Here is an 18,035-nt window from a genome sequence, read left to right as displayed (position 1 = left end):
GTCAGATGCCAAATTATCTGCCCACTTGCCAATAGCACTACTCACCCATGCCGACGCCACGGCAGGTCTGAGTAGCGCACCCGTAGTGACATAAATGGATTTTAAGGTCTTTTCCTGCTTACGATCCGCAGGGTCCTTTAGGGCAGCAGTGTCAGGAGACGGAAGCGCCACCTTTTTGGCTCTCGTGATAGAGCCTTGTCCACATTGGGAGAGGACTCCCACTTTTCCCTGCCGTAAGAGGGGAAACGATATACCATTAGAATTCTCTTGGGAATCAGCCACCTTTTGTCAGGAGATTCCCAAGCTTTTTTACAAAGAGTGTTCAGCTCATGAGGGGGGGGGGGGGGGGGGGGGGGGGAAGTCACCTCAGGCTTTTTCCCCTTATACAAACAAACCCTTGTATCAGGAACAGTAGGTACTTCTGAAATATGTAAAATGTCTTTAATTGCCACGATCATGTACTGAATACTCTTAACCAGTTTTGGATTTAAACTGGCCTCACTATAGTCGACACTGGAATCAGAGTCCGTGTCTGTATCAGTATCCGCCATCTGGGTAAATTAACGCTTTTGGGACCCTGAGGGGGCCTGTACCCGAGACAAGGCGTCCTCCATGGATTTTCTCCACATGTGTCTGAGAATCAGATTTATCCAGCCTTTTAGTCAATAACGCCACATTTGCATTCAATGTACTCAACATATCCACCCAATCAGCAGTCGGCGGTGCCAACATAGTCACTCTCAGCGTCTTATTTGCCCCCACTGCAACTTCCTCCGGGGAGGAGCACTCAGCCTCAGACATGCCAACACACTGGCTATAGGGTACAGACCCACAGGAAAGCCTGTTAGAGAAACACAGAGGGAGTTTACCAGCTCACACCCCAGCGCCTATCCCGGTACTGAGAGCAAATACACACTGCCTCAGACCTGTCTGCGCTGTTATTATTAATGGTTTAATAGAACCAAATTACTGTGCCCCCCCCCCCCCCCCCGTTTTGCTCCCTGTTACTTGTGCAGGAGAGTGGAGGTCCGGGCCAGCGTCTCTGCCTCCTGTGAAGAGTAAAAAAATGGCTCTGGTAAGCTGTGAGGGCTAAGCCACGCCCCCTCATCGGCGCGCTGTAGTCCTGCTCAAATTTTAAATATTTATACTGGCGGGGGCTATATCTAGTGCCCAGGCACTTTTGACATATATATTTTGTCCAGATTCATTGTTAAAAACTCCAGTAATCATGCTGCCCAGGGCGCCCCCACTGCACCCTGCAAGTGCCGCCAGAAGTGTGTGTGTAGGAGCATGGCGCGCAGCGCAACCGCTGCGTGGTATATCATTACTGAAGTCTTCTGATCTTCTTTATACTCAACCGGCTTCATTCTTCTGGCTCTGTGAGGGGGTTGACGGCGCGGCTCCGGGAACAAGCAGCTAGGTGCACCAGGTGATCGAACCCTCTGGAGCTAATGGTGTCCAGTAGCCTAAGAAGCAGAGCCTTTGAACTCAGAAGTAGGTCTGCTTCTCTCCCCTCACTCCCACGAAGCAGGGAGCCTGTAGCCAGCAGGTCTCCCTGAAAATAAAAAACCTAACAGTCTTTTCAGAGAAATTCAGCAGAGCTCCCCTAGTGTGTGTCCAGTCTCTCTGGGCACAGAATCTAACTGAGGTCTGGAGGAGGGGCATAGAGGGAGGAGCCAGTTCACACCCATTCAAAGTTTTATAGTGTGCCCATGTCTCCTGCAGATCCAGTCTATACCCCATGGTCCTTTTGGAGTCCCCAGCATCCTCTAGGACGTAAGAGAAAACAGCAGCAATAGTTTACAGACTCATGCATCAGGCACTTATCCAACTACTCGTACTTAATGGTAGGTAGAGACTTAGTGCTGTATGACCTGGCTCAGCAGAGTGGGATAAAGGGAGACTGCTTTCAGGATCGATCAATACGTTAGTAAACGCTGAATGGATCCAGGCGCCAATTGTGTACACAAACGCCCAGTGAACCCAAACGCCCAAGTGAACACAGACGCACCAGTCACAGAGCCGCCTACGCTGTGACTGGGTCCTTTAGATATACAGAGTCTCAAGACTGAAGCGAAAAATCAGTTCATGGCGGGAAACTCTGAGGAAACTGGTCATGAACCGGGGGGAGGGGTGACCAGGGGAGCATCTTACTCCCCACTGCCGACATCAGGGATCGTGGCCTCACACTAATCCCTGGAGCCTATGATCCCTGAAGACTAGCGCTGGTGCACCTGAGGTGGCAGCCACGTCAGCTACTGTTCGGTAGTCTCCTTCCCAAAAACAGTGCAGCTGTGTCTTGCATCTCCCCCGCTAGGCGGAACAGACGCCTTACCTTCTTCCCCATGCTCCGGCCATAGCCTGGTAATGTCAGCTGGACTTTGTAGTACATCCTACACAGACTACCACCAATACAGCACTGTACACATGGGTAAGCGTTCTCGCGACCTGGCGGAGAGTTGTTGGAGCAACTCCAAGGTGCGTGTAAGACGCTTTTTAGAAAACTCGCTCAAAAATTAAAAAAAAGTGCACCATACACTTGGACGATAATGCCCGATATATCGGATGAAATCGGGCATTTGGAGGAGTTTCCGATCCATGTTCCCGTGAGCATCGGATCGGATCCTCCAGATTGAATGTGCTGCACATTCAATCTGGTCCGACCCCCCATGATGGCTGGGATCACCCAAGATACATTGTATGCTGTCCTTTTGCATACAATGTATCTTGGGCGATCCTGCCCCCCAGGAGCCGGTCAGACGGACATGTCGCGGTAGTGTATGGAGCCCTTGAGACTATAAAAATAAATTAAACAACAAGCTTATGGCTGCCACAATCAGAAGCCCAAAGATAGTGGTCCGGCTCCTTCCGCACCAAAAATAAAAATAAAAAATGAATTGCCTTAGCCAGGAGGCGGGGATATAGAGGACTTGTATGTTGCATTCTGGGAGGCCGAAAGCATTTGATCGTTGGTGCCAAACCGCTGCCGCTACCTCATATCCCAATGTTTATCCTGTGGATAATCTGTGGACCCTGCAGGAGAAAGATAAATCAGCAGCTCCGAACTGCCATTTAATATGGCCGTTAGGAGCCGATTGGCTGGTACTTCACCTCTCTTCACTCTTTCACTCTCCAAGGCTTAGTACATACACCCTCATTAGAGCCTATGCCAACTTATTTTGCTTCCCATTAGTGCTTACCTCTTACGTGAAGTTATCAAGATTCTAAGGGGGCCATTCAATTGCTATAACTGCAAAAATACCTGTGCATGCCCACCAACAGCTATTCAACTGTTCTGAGTATAAGTTGCAGGCGGGTGTTCCCAACGCTTTCCCTATAGTTAAATGTATTTATACAATAATTTCATGCAAACCAGGGGTTCAACTGTTTTGGCCAACGGGCGCACTAACATCATTTCTACTTGGACTCCTGAGGTGGCGAGCAGAAACGTGAAAAAAAAAAAAAAAAAAAACACACACACACACACACACACACAATGGGCACCCAAACAATTGCATATCGCCCCGTTTAAAGTGCCCTGCAATATGCAATTATGGCCGACTATTAAACAACTGAATCACCGCTTAAATGTTACCTTCACTATGGTCATAGAACACACTATACATATACACACACACACCTTCATATATATTTATCTCCTATTCCACACATCCTTCACAGAGTATCTGGCTTATAGCCAAGTTCCCGATGAGTTACATTTGCTTTTTCAAAGATCCTAGCTACAAGCAGTAATGATTATAGCATTGGAGGGAGCTCTGATTTCCGCAATACAACATTTCATAAGTGGCTATAGATAGAGGAGAGCTGAAACATGTAAAATATTCTGACAAAACGACTTAACAGGCCCTAAGTGAGGGTTGATAAGGGTTATCAAGCAAATCTAAGAAAAAAAAAAGGATGTATGTATGTATGTATGTATGTATGTATGTATGTATGTATGTATGTATGTAATATATATATTTTATTTATTAATATATAAACTATAAATGCGAGACGTTGAGTTCATAGGAGGCCTTCAGTGTTTTAAGAATGACCCAACGTGTGGAAAAGACATGTTCTACACACTAATTTCACATTTTTCCTTTTATTAAATACATCAATAGCATAGTAAATTGCATTATTCTGAATGTTGTAGTTTGCACCACTTTGCGACGTTTCGAGAATGACTTCTTTCATAGTCTAAAAAAACTCAAGAAAATCATAGGGGGAAAAAATAAAAATATGATACACATTCCTCATGCATTAATATTGTTAAAAATAAGAAAGGAACATTTTGTGGTAGCATTTCCTTAAATACCACAGCGCATGGAATTGCAATTAACACATGACAAACTAAACAAAAGCTTATTGGAGGCTGAAGCTAGTTTTGTACATTATACAGTTCATGCAACGGAGATTTAGAGAATGCCAACCATTCCAAAACTAAATGCAAAATTCTAATTACAGACATTGCGAAGTGTGCTTTACATGGTATACCAACTGTCAGTTAGGCGTTTTATTCATACAGTACGAGCATAGATCAGTAGTCTTATTAATCCTTAGCAAAAGTAACATTTACAATCCACTGCTAGCTAGTACTGGAGAAGGGAGGAAGCAGCAACACAAAGGCATACACAGTACGTGATTAGAAATAGCAATTATAAGGAGCCGTAAGACATAGGAGTGTATTCAGTTAGAGACGGAAAGACGGCAGTTTCCGACTGGAATAGGCCAGAAGGGGTTCAGACCTATTCAATCCGGGCTCAGTTTTTATGACAAGTCGGGAAATCAGACTTGTTGGAATACCCGCGGATCAGTGGCTTCAGCAGCCAAGCCGCATGTATTGTTGGAAGCGGGATCAAACCAGACAGGTTGCAGCCCCGTTTCCAACAAGGTCATTCCAACTTTAAAAAAAATAAGATTGACACTGTCGGGAACGGGCCAAACCGGTCTGGTTTGGCCAGGCATTGAACAGAGAGCCGTCGGGTCCTTTCCAACAGCAAATGAATACGCCCCATAGACTTAGATGAGGAATACATGGGTCTACAACTGGAAGTTGTGCAATACAGGAGAGCTTGGATGGGACAAATAGGGATTTGGAGGGTTTTTTTGTTTTGTTTTTTAATACAGTTACATACTTTACTTTAACAGTATATTTTCATTTTCATTGTATAAATCCTTCAGCTAATAACTAAAGGGCAATCATGTATGTAATTTCATAGGCTCCTGCACCAGCTAGGGTTGGTGTTATTTCCCAGACACATTTATTTATATACCGCCATATTTTCTCCAGCACTTTAAAATAATGCCGCTAATAGAGGGTAGATCTGCAACAACAGAACTAATAAGGAAGTGTAGCAAATACAACAATTGTTTATAGCAACTAACAAGGGCTGCAGAAAAATTAAAGCTTAAATTAAAGACTCCCAAAAACGCCAGAAGTCTCTACATGGAAAGATTTATCCAATTTCTCATCTATTTTTACCAATGAACAAATAAAGTTATAAAAACAGACTTCAAGGTCTCTGTAAAAGGTAGTCTATGGGATATAATTCATTAACAGGAAACAAATCATTGGAGAATTACTGAAGCCAGGCACATACTAGCAGATAAACTCTGCAGAACTGATAACGATCTGACCAGAGAGCCATTATCGGATCGATGTACACAGTGAACAAGTTTTAGCTCATTGCCTGCCATCTTCATTTATCGTGAATGCTCTTGCATACACACTACGCGATTATCGAGCCACTCAGCACTGATAATTGTAGTGTTTCCCCCAGCTATACTATACAATTGGATATCTTCCCCCATTAGAAAACTTAATTTACGTGTTAATCTCCCTTCATGACCCAGTAGTACTATTTTTTTTATTTTACTTTTATTTTTTTTATTACTTGTTTACCATTTTTTGTTTGTTTGATACTCTCCATGTATGTCATTATACAAGATATAAATCTGCTCCCCTAGAGAACAGGCTATAATGTGATACAGATATGTTAGCATGTTTAAGTTTCACAGTGCAAAATACTTTCACGCTGTGGAACAGACATAAAAGATAGGTTGGATGGCAAGTTGACAAAAACGTTTTGCATTGTTAGAAAAAAATAAAAATGAAAGCATCTAATTGTTCTTTAATAGCTAAACGAATGACCACCTATCCTTTTTGCGCCATATGGTGCAAGATGCATGCTGAGAATTAGAGGCTCTGCTAAGGACAGCAATTCCTATACTTTCAGACTTTTTTCCCTGAATTTTTCATCTTACTCGCATCATAGCCTCATGCAAATCTGCTTCTAGTGTCCCAGTATTTAGAGTGATACCACTTTCACATTGCAAACCCTGCTTTTAAAACGGGTCTGAGCAGTTAAACCCTCTTCATATCGCATATTGTAACCAGTATATTACCGTTTCATTACCGTTTTGGTACCTTTCACACTGAACCCGTTTCACCCATAGAAAACAGTGGTTGTCATTTTAAATGGACTTTTCTGGCCCAAACATTGTTAATAATTATTAATTAATTTTTAATAATTTGGCTAGTCGTACGATGGAACCCAGCAGCTTCAAGCATCTTTACCATGTTTTTGTAGATTACTGCATCCTTCACTGTCCCAGTGATTTGTCTACATACTGTATTTCTTCATCCCCTCTAATCCTAAGCATCTCCCTAACCTCCTCATCACTCCAATTTGCCATTTTAAACTGTATTCTGTACAATAAAACGTTTCTTCACTCATGTGTTTCCTCCAGTTTATTTCCTGCTTCTGCCTGGTGACATCACGCATGGAGACAGCCTGTCACCTTCTGTGGTTTGGAAATACCATTTCTGAGCCTTTCACATTGCACAATGAAACGGGTCTTTACCGTGTAGGACCCTGCTTTTTAACCTTTTTAAGATACCAGTATTCTGTAACCGGTAAATTCAATGTGGTACTTTCAGACCGCAGCTAGACCCGTTTTGGAAGGCTTAAAAACCGGCAATTTACCAGGTTATAGCTGTGGTGTGAAAGGGGTATAAGTCGTTTCAAATGAATTGGTATAGAGTTGCAGATTAAGCATAACTATATATATATGGAATGGGTTACTTATCACACACACCTGTCTTGCTTCTTTTTCCCAGTTCAGTGACTGATTCGCACACAGAACCACATGAAATGCCAGCACAGGTATTCAGGGTACCCAAGCATTCTACTTTTGTTGCATTAGTGCTGCAAATAAGCATATTTTGTGAAATAGTCCCTGGCGGGGTGCTTGGTGCATGTAAATTGCAAAGTCTGTGGCACACCATACAGGGCATTTGGCGCAATGTAAGGTCAGACGTTAGTGGACATATCTGAAACATGGACATTTTGAGCAGCATCGTCAGAGCATCTCAACAATGGTGTAACAGAAAAATAGACCATGCACATAAGAGGAGCACAGTGCATGTGGATAAGACTATGCACATACCAGAATCCCATGATAAGAGAAGCCCAGAGAACAGAGACATACGAAGTGCCTGTGTACAGGTGTGGTATGGCTGACAGACGGTCAGGAGACCAGCGGTCAGCATACCGACGCCACGATCCTGGCGGGGAAGGAGAGTGCAGCAAGCCCCTTGCAGACTCTGTGGCGGACACCCACCGATGACCGTTGGGATAGTGAGGGGGCGGGATGTTGGGGGAGGTCATGTGACCTGCGGTCTCCTGACCACCGGTGACATGAATACCACCCCCTGTGCACTACTAGACCTAAACCAGTGGTTCTCAAACTCGGTCCTCAGGACCCCACACAGTTCACGTTTCCAGATCATCCAGCAGTTGCACAGGTGTAGTCATTACTCACTGATACATTTTAAGAGATCCATAGGTGGCACCAATTATTTCACTTACAATTCTGTGAGGAGACCTGGAAAACATGAACTGTTTGGGGTGCTGAGGACAGAGTTTGAGACCATGTGCCCTAAGGCATAAATCCAGTTACAAGGGGCTGCAGTGGAGGACATGCAAGGATTACCATGCAGATACTACAGACAAGACAAAATCAGCTGCTGCCTATATATGTCAAACTAATGATGGTGTACTCTCAGAAGTACGCTAATATTATTGATACCAGGTCACAAACTGCCAGTATGTACTACTATTTTGCAGAACCACATAGTGAGTTATTTATCAAAATTAAAAAAAAAAAAAAAAAAGTTTTATGAGAAACATTTCATTTTAAATATTCAGTTTAGTGAGTTAAGGTTTTATAAAAAATTTCCCTTGCACAAAGATCGCAATAAAATAGTGGTTCTCAACTACAGTCCTCTAGTACCCACAACAGGTCATGTTTTCAGGATTTCTGAATCAAGTTGGATAATTACCAACCCAGTAAAATAGATCAATTCGCTTGCGCATGATTAAAGTAACCCAGAAGTCATGAATGAACAGGAGAGGGAGTTTGCTGGCTGTAGGGAACCCGGCGTTCAGGATACAGACTCCTGAATCCCGGCGCAACAGGGATATTCCCACTCCCATAGAGTGGGAATAGAAACCATGGCGAGTGCAACGAGCCAAATACTAAAGGACACACTGTGCTAATCGATACTAGCAGGCTTGAAAAATTAGAGTGAATTCACGTGTATATAAAAAAGAAAACAATTTATTCAATGAATTGATCCTATAGACCTAAAAATAGATACATACATGTACTTAATATTTAAAAAAAACTGTACATATGCACAAATTACCACATATGTAACCTAATCAGATCTTTTTTCTATATAGCTGGCTATATGGTGGAAATCCGTATATAGGAGGATCGGATATTAAATATAGACTAGGTCCACAGTCTCTTATGTAGAGATTATCCTCATCACTGGTGTATTTATAGATGACCAAATATATTTTGCTTGTCAATTAGAAGAGACCATGCATTGGGATAAAAAGTTCATCACTTGATATTATTTAAAAAGTCTCAAACTCCTTGTAATCGATAACGGGCTCCAAATAGCCTAAATGGACTAGCTGCAATGTGCTCATCCTCCGCCTCGATTCAAAAGACGGGTCCAGCTGGACACTCACTGTGTGCGCCGTAGGGATGCGGCTAGGAGGCTCCGGACGTCTCCGACCTCCAGCGTGTGTTGTGCCGCTGCAGTCCCGAGGAATCTCGCTGGTAAAATTACCGTTAGTGTCCGGCACTTGCACACGGATATCCAAGGTAGATGGTACTGTCATCGGTTATTTCTCTAACGAGTTTCGCTCATTCCTGGAGCTTCCTCAAAGAGACCCTTTTCCACTAGCTCAAAAAACACGGGTAAATGCACGGGGGCGCGCATTTACCCGTGTTTTTTGCAAGTGGAAAAGGGTCAACCCGGATCAAGTGACCCGTGAATCCTACCCGGCTATCTACCTGGGTAGGACACGGGAATGATCCGGGTAGGGTTGTAGTGTAAACGGGAGCAGTGTCGATGCGACACGGCTCCCGTTTACACTGTATGGAAGGGCGGCGCTGGGAGATCATGTGATCTCCCTGCGCCGCCCCTGCCGCGTCATATGCCGGGTTGTGACTGCTGATGGGAAAGGGACCGAGCACGGGTCGCAGCAGGGGGCAGCTCCCGTGTCAGGCACCCGGCTGCGACCCGTGCTCGTAGGTGGAAAATAAGAATTTACTTACCGATAATTCTATTTCTCGTAGTCCGTAGTGGATGCTGGGGACTCCGTCAGGACCATGGGGAATAGCGGCTCCGCAGGAGACAGGGCACAAAAATAAAGCTTTAGGATTAGGTGGTGTGTACTGGCTCCTCCCCCTATGACCCTCCTCCAAGCCTCAGTTAGGATACTGTGCCCGGACGAGCGTACACAATAAGGAAGGATATTGAATCCCGGGTAAGACTCATACCAGCCACACCAATCACACCGTATAACTTGTGATCTGAACCCAGTTAACAGTATGACAAACGTAGGAGCCTCTGAACAGACGGCTCACAACGATAACAACCCGAATTTGTTTGTAACAATAACTACGTACAAGTATTGCAGACAATCCGCACTTGGGATGGGCGCCCAGCATCCACTACGGACTACGAGAAATAGAATTATCGGTAAGTAAATTCTTATTTTCTCTAACGTCCTAAGTGGATGCTGGGGACTCAGTCAGGACCATGGGGATTATACCAAAGCTCCCAAACGGGCGGGAGAGTGCGGATGACTCTGCAGCACCGAATGAGAGAACTCAAGGTCCTCCTCAGCCAGGGTATCAAATTTGTAGAATTTTGCAAACGTGTTTGCCCCTGACCAAGTAGCAGCTCGGCAGAGTTGTAATGCCGAGACCCCCCGGGCAGCCGCCCAGGATGAGCCCACTTTCCTTGTGGAATGGGCCTTGACAGATTTAGGTTGTGGCAAGCCTGCCACAGAATGTGCAAGTTGAATTGTGCTACAAATCCAACGAGCAATCGTCTGCTTAGAAGCAGGAGCACCCATCTTGTTGGGTGCATACAATATAAACAGTGAGTCAGACTTTCTGACTCCCGCCGTTCTTGAAATATATATTTTCAATGCCCGGACCACGTCCAACAACTTGGAATCCTCCAAATCGTTAGTAGCCGCAGGCACCACAATAGGCTGGTTCAGGTGAAACGCTGACACCACCTTAGGCAGAAAATGAGGACGCGTCCGCAGTTCTGCCCTGTCCATATGGAAAATCAGATATGGGCTCTTATATGATAAAGCCGCCAATTCTGATACTCTCCTGGCTGAAGCCAGGGCCAGTAGCATGGTTACTTTCCATGTAAGATACTTCAACTCCACCGATTTGAGCGGCTCAAACCAATGGGATTTGAGAAAATCCAAGACTACATTAAGATCCCACGGTGCCACAACCGGGGGCTGTATATGTAGTACTCCTTTTACAAAAGTCTGGACTTCAGGAACTGAAGCCAATTCTTTCTGGAAGAAAAATCGACAGGGCCGAAATTTGAACCTTAATGGACCCCAATTTGAGGCCCATAGACAATCCTGTTTGCAGGAAATGTAGGAATCGACCCAGTTGAAATTCCTCCGTGGGGGCCTTCCTGGCCTCACACCACGCAACATTTTCTCCAAATGCGGTGATAATGTTGTGCAGTCACCTCCTTCCTGGCTTTTACCAGTGTAGGAATGACCTCTTCCGGAATGCCTTTTTCCCTTAGAATTCGGCGTTCAACCGCCATGCCGTCAAACGCAGCCGCGGTAAGTCTTGGAATAGACACGGTCCCTGTTGAAGCAGGTCCCGTCTTAGAGGTAGATGCCACGGATCCCCCGTGAGCATCTCTTGAAGTTCCGGGTACCAAGTTCTTCTTGGCCAATCCGGAGCCACTAGTATCGTTCTTACTCCCTTTTGCCGTATAATTCTCAGTACTTTTGGTATGAGAGGCAGAGGAGGGAACACATACACTGACTGGAACACCCACGGTGTTACCAGAGCGTCCACAGCTATTGCCTGAGGGTCTCTTGACCTGGCGCAATACCTGTCCAGTTTTTTGTTGAGGCGGGACGCCATCATATCCACCATTGGTTTTTCCCAACGGTTCACAATCATGTGGAAGACTTCTGGATGAAGTCCCCACTCTCCCGGGTGTAGATCGTGTCTGCTGAGGAAGTCTGCTTCCCAGTTGTCCACTCCCAGAATGAATACTGCTGACAGTGCTATCACATGATCTTCCGCCCAGCGAAGAATCCTTGCAGCTTCTGCCATTGCTGTCCTGCTTCTTGTGCCGCCCTGTCTGTTTACGTGGGCGACTGCCGTGATGTTGTCCGACTGGATCAACACCGGCTGACCCTGAAGCAGGGGTTTTGCCAGACTTAGAGCATTGTAAATCGCTCTTAGCTCCAGTATATTTATGTGAAGAGACATCTCCAGGCTTGACCATACTCCCTGGAAGTTTCTTCCCTGTGTGACCGCTCCCCAGCCTCTCAGACTGGCATCCGTGGTCACCAGGACCCAGTCCTGTATGCCGAATCTGCGGCCCTCTAACAGATGAGCACTCTGCAACCACCACAGAAGAGACACCCTTGTCCGTGGCGATAAGGTTATCCGCTGATGCATCTGCAGATGTGATCCGGACCATTTGTCCAGCAGATCCCACTGAAAAGTTCGTGCGTGGAATCTGCCGAATGGAATCGCTTCATAAGAAGCCACCATCTTTCCCAGGACTCTTGTGCATTGATGCACAGACACTTTCCCTGGTTTTAGGAGGTTCCTGACAAGTTCGGATAACTCCCTGGCTTTCTCCTCCGGAAGAAACACCTTTTTCTGAACCGTGTCCAGAATCATTCCCAGGAACAGCAGACGTGTCGTCGGGGTCAACTGAGATTTTGGAAAATTCAGAATCCACCCGTGTTGTTGCAGCACTAGTCGGGTTAGTGCTACTCCGTCCTCCAGCTGTTCTCTGGACCTTGCCCTTATCAGGAGATCGTCCAAGTAAGGGATAATTAATACGCCTCTTCTTCGCAGAAGAATCATCATTTCGGCCATTACCTTGGTAAAGACCCGAGGTGCCGTGGACAATCCAAACGGCAGCGTCTGAAACTGATAATGACAGTTTTGCACCACGAACCTGAGGTACCCTTGATGTGAAGGGCAAATTGGGACATGCAGGTAAGCATCCTTTATGTCCAGGGACACCATAAAGTCCCCTTCTTCCAGATTCGCTATCACTGCTCTGAGTGACTCCATCTTGAACTTGAATTTTTGTATGTACAGGTTCAAAGATTTCAGATTTAGAATAGGTCTTACCGAGCCGTCCGGCTTCGGTACCACAAATAGCGTGGAGTAATACCCCTTTCCCTGTTGTAGGAGGGGTACCTTGACTATCACCTGCTGAGAAAACAGCTTGTGAATGGCTTCCAATACCGTCGCCCTGTCTGAGGGAGACGTTGGCAAAGCAGACTTTAGGAACCTGCGAGGGGGAGACTTCTCGAATTCCAACCTGTAACCCTGAGATACTACCTGCAGGATACAGGGGTCCACCTGTGAGCAAGCCCACTGTGCGCTGAAATTCTTGAGTCGACCCCCCACCGCTCCTGAGTCCGCTTGTAAGGCCCCAGCGTCATGCTGAGGGCTTTGCAGAACCCTGAGAGGGCTTCTGTTCCTGGGCAGGGGCTGCTTGCTGCCCTCTCTTACCTCTTCCTCTGCCCCGAGGCAGATATGACTGTCCTTTTGTCCGCTTGTTCTTATAGGACCGAAAGGACTGCGGCTGAAAAGACGGTGTCTTTTTCTGTTGGGCGGCCGTATCAGGAGACGGTAACGCCACTTGTTTTGATAAGCGTGTGAGCGCCTTATCCACCTTAGGGGGTGTTTCCCAGCGCGCCCTAACCTCTGGCGGGAAAGGGTATAATGCTAATAACTTTTTTGAAATTAGCACTTTTCTATCTGGGTTAACCCACGCTTCATCACATACATCATTTAATTCCTCTGATTCAGGAAAAACTACAGGTAGTTTTTTCACCCCCCACATAATACCCCTTTTTGTGGTACTTGCAGTATCAGAGATATGCAAAGCCTCCTTCATTGCCGTGATCATATAACGTGTGGCCCTACTTGAAAATACGTTTGTTTCATCACCGTCGACACTAGATTCAGTGTCTGTGTCTGGGTCTGTGTCGACCGACTGAGGTAAAGGGCGCTTTACAGCCCCTGACGGTGTCTGAGACGCCTGGGCAGGTACTAACTGGTTTGCCGGCCGTCTCATGTCGTCAACTGATTTTTGTAATGTGCTGACATTATCACGTAATTCCATAAACAAAGCCATCCATTCCGGTGTCGACTCCCTGGGGGGTGACATCACCATTATCGGCAATTGCTCTGCCTCCACACCAACATCGTCCTCATACATGTCGACACACACGTACCGACACAGCAGACACACAGGGAATGCTCTTATCGAAGACAGGACCCCACTAGCCCTTTGGGGAGACAGAGGGAGAGTTTGCCAGCACACACCCAAGCGCTATAATATATATGGGAACAACCTTATATAAGTGTTGTTCCTTATAGCAGCTTAAATATATCAAAATATCGCCAAAAAATGCCCCCCCTCTCTGTTTTACCCTGTTTCTGTAGTGCAGTGCAGGGGAGAGTCCTGGGAGCCTTCCTCACAGCGGAGCTGAGCAGGAAAATGGCGCTGTGTGCTGAGGAGAATAAGCCCCGCCCCCTATTTCGGCGGGCTTTTCTCCCGGAGTTTTAGATATCTGGCATGGGTTAAATACATACATATAGCCTCAATGGCTATATGTGATGTATTCTTTTGCCATAAAGGTATTAAATATTGCTGCCCAGGGCGCCCCCAGCAGCGCCCTGCACCCTCCGTGACCGCTTGGTGTGAAGTGTGTGACAACAATGGCGCACAGCTGCAGTGCTGTGCGCTACCTTCATGAAGACTGAAGAGCCTTCTGCCGCCTGTTTCCGGACCTTCAATCTTCAGCATCTGTAAGGGGGGTCGGCGGCGCGGCTCCGGGACGAACCCCAGGGCGAGACCTGTGTTCCGACTCCCTCTGGAGCTAATGGTGTCCAGTAGCCTAAGAATCCAATCCATCCTGCACGCAAGTGAGTTGAAATTCTCTCCCCTAAGTCCCTCGATGCAGTGAGCCTGTTGCCAGCAGGACTCACTGAAAATAAAAAACCTAAAAACTTTTTCTAAGCAGCTTTTTAGGAGAGCCACCTAGATTGCACCCTGCTCGGACGGGCACAAAAACCTAACTGAGGCTTGGAGGAGGGTCATAGGGGGAGGAGCCAGTACACACCACCTAATCCTAAAGCTTTATTTTTGTGCCCTGTCTCCTGCGGAGCCGCTATTCCCCATGGTCCTGACGGAGTCCCCAGCATCCACTTAGGACATTAGAGAAAAGGGGTATAATTGACAAGCGAAATATATTTGGTCATCTATAAATACACCAGTGATGAGGATAATCTCTACATAAGAGACTGTGGACCTAGTCTATATTTAATATCCGATCCTCCTATATACGGATTTCCACCATATAGCCGGCTATATAGAAAAAAGATCTGATTAGGTTACATATGTGGTAATTTGTGCATATATACAGTTTTTAAATATTAAGTACATGTATGTATCTATGTTTAGGTCTATAGGATCAATTCATTGAATAAATGGTTTTCTTTTTTATATACACGTGAATTCACTCTAATTTTTCAAGCCTGCTAGTATCGATTAGCGCAGAGTGTCCTTTAGTATTTGGTTAATTGGTTCTCCTATGTGTTTGGAGACCCGGTTTGTTTTATGCCTACACAAGCATAATAACACTCAGCAGCTGATGATTATAAATGCATTCTATTTCTGAGTTTATTCAATAAAGTACAAATAGCGCCGAGAGACAATTGTTGTAAGAGTGCAACGAGCCACCGAGCTTGCAAGGGAACTCTTGCGCTTGCCCCGCTGCCGATGAGAGAGAGAGAGAGAGAGAGAGAGAGAGAGAGAGAGAGAGAGAGAGAGAGAGAGAGAGAGAGAGAGAGAGAGATTCTCCCATGGTGCATGCAAAACGGGATCACTGGCATTCAGATGGGTTACTACAGAAAACTCGTTAACAGTGCTTGGTGATAAGCACAGAAAGCCAGCACCACACTAATGAGAGGGATTACTAGTCTGGAAGAGTCAGCATGGAGAGGTCCCCCTGCATGTTATATATTACATACAGTATGTACATATACTACTGCTACATATAGCTTCCCATGCATGTTATACACTACGCATATATACAGGTATAGGGGAATTTATTGCGAATGAGGAGTCTGCAACTACTGTACATGCAGAAGGCATACTATAAGACATCCAGCATCTGCATTACGCAGGCAGACAGTGCACAAGCAGCACACATGGTGCACAGCATGGACAGGTAACGGAGTCGGCAGTGACACGCAAGCAGTTTTCCTGTACCCACATCCCTTACAGCCAGGCTGAGGAACCAGTGCCCTCGTCACAGGACACGTGTCTCTCCCCTAGCAGGTACATCACAGCAGGTTACACGCAAACCATCCCATAGCCTGCTCACCTCCGCACTCCTGCTCTGCTGGCGCCTCCTCACACCCCAGTTACTGGAGACCCTCCTCCAGCAGCTCACTAACACTAGCCACGCCTATGACCATTACTTAAATTACACAACCTGCACTTGGGGGCGTATCCTTACCACCAGCGTGACAGCGGCTATGCGCCATCATAAAGCGGGGCAACTACAAAGTTAGGCTGGCAAGCAAATACTTTAGTCACACCAATATTTGTTCGTTATAGACGTCACAGAAAATTGGGTGTTATAAACGCTTTCACTTTTATTAACAATACAAATCAAAAATACAACTAGAGTTAACGACCGCTCAATAAATAAAGAATAAAAATAATAGGCAATGCTAATGCGTTATCTAGGTACACGGTTGCCCATTGCAAAAATGGCCGCGGAGTATTCTTCCGCCTCTGACTGCAAACGCCCCTTCCTCATAGTCACAGGCCAGGTTGCCCACAGTTCCCGCCCAGCTAGCTGGATTGGCTACAAGGATGCTGTTACGCTGATGACGTATCCGCCGTGCTCTGTGACTGCGGCTAAGACTGCCTGACAGTTGCAGGTACTCCTCCTATCACTAGTGGCCGCTACTTACACGTGTAGCTGCGTACATTTGACAGCTTCTATTTACATCTAAAATATTTTAGCTAAATCCTACTTAATAGCGGCTTACGGTCATTAGGTCGACCACTATTGGTCGACATGCACTCCGTCGACACGAAGTTTTTTTTTTTGTTTTTTTTTTTTGTTTTTTGAACTTTTTCATACTTTACGATCCATGTGGACTATAATTGGGAACCTGTGCCGAGCGCAGTGGTAGCGGAGCTAGGCACCTTTCTGCGAGGGGACGTGATGCACTAATTTGGGTTCCCCGTCACTTTACGAAGAAAACACCAAAAAAAGTTAAAAAAAACTCATGTCGACCTTGTTCATGTCGACCTAATGACCATGTCAACCTAGTGCATGCTGACCAATAGTGATTGACCTAATGACTGTCGACCTAAAGCTTGTTGACCTAATGACCCATACCCTTAATAGCAATATATACCTCCCAAAATGGCCCTTCCAGGAGGGACAGAATGCTCTGCTCCTGGACTTCCCTCTTAATTTATGATTGCCCTCACCTGTGCTGAAACGCCTTTCTAATCTATTAACCTGTTCATCACAGGTGCCGGCAATCATAAATGAAAAGTCCAGAAGCAGAACATTGGGGTTAATTCCAAGTTGATCGCAGCAGGAATTTTGTTAACAGTTGGGGAAAACCATGTGCACTGCAGGGGGGGGGCGGGCAGATGTAACGTGCAGAGAGAGCTTGATTTGGGTGGGTTATTTTGTTTCTGTGCAGGGTAAATACTGGCTGCTTTATTTTTACACTGCAAATTAGATTGCAGATTGAACACACCACACCAAAATCTAACTCTCTCTGCACATGTTAAATCTGCCTCCCCAGCAGTGCACATGGTTTTGCCCAACTGCTAACAAAATTCTTGCTGCGATCAACTTGGAATTACCCCCATTGTGTCCCTCCTGGAGAGGCTCACGTTGGGACGAATGGCAATATATTGTTCACTTTTGTATCAAACTATATGACAGCATATCAATACCACCATAAGTCAACGCAACACAAGATGGTACCAGAGGCGGATTGGCCATAGGGTTTACAGGGAAGATTCCCGGTGGGCCGACGCACCTGCAGGGCCTGTTTTGTTTGAGGACATGTGGTCCTTTTTATGGACATAATGAATAAGATGCAAAATAATTTGCATATATGAAAATTACTTTGCCACTTAGCCTGTGATTGCAGATGATCTAGTGTATGCTCTGTCTGCCTGCTTGGCTGACATATAAGATTGAGTGATTGGGATACGGTTGGTGTAATAAGCAAGAAAATATCTTTCTAAAGAATTATATCGTTTCCTAAATTCTGAAGGTGTATCATATAATGTGCTCATAATATTTAATTTTATTTTTAACTTCCCCCTTGATGCTGGACATACCCACTATCTGGAAAGTCTTGTGGGG

General features: G+C 45.7%; 1 protein-coding gene across 2 annotated transcripts in view; it reads right to left on the bottom strand.

Annotated features, from left to right (window-relative positions):
• PC (pyruvate carboxylase) overlaps positions 1–16,110 on the bottom strand; it is a 1,082,342-nt gene extending 1,066,232 nt beyond the window's left edge. The window contains exon 1 of one of the 2 annotated variants that reach the window (XM_063945165.1): positions 16,011–16,110. The gene's annotated coding sequence lies outside the window, so the exon portion shown is untranslated. The remainder of the gene's footprint in view (positions 1–16,010) is intronic. The other variant, XM_063945163.1, reaches the window with a different exon arrangement.
• Positions 16,111–18,035: the final 1,925 nt, after the last annotated feature.

Source organism: Pseudophryne corroboree, chromosome 11 (genome assembly GCF_028390025.1).
Source record: "Pseudophryne corroboree isolate aPseCor3 chromosome 11, aPseCor3.hap2, whole genome shotgun sequence".
NCBI lineage: Eukaryota > Metazoa > Chordata > Amphibia > Anura > Myobatrachidae > Pseudophryne > Pseudophryne corroboree.
The sequence above is the reverse complement of the archived record's forward strand: the minus strand, read 5'-3'. Positions and strand labels throughout refer to the sequence as shown.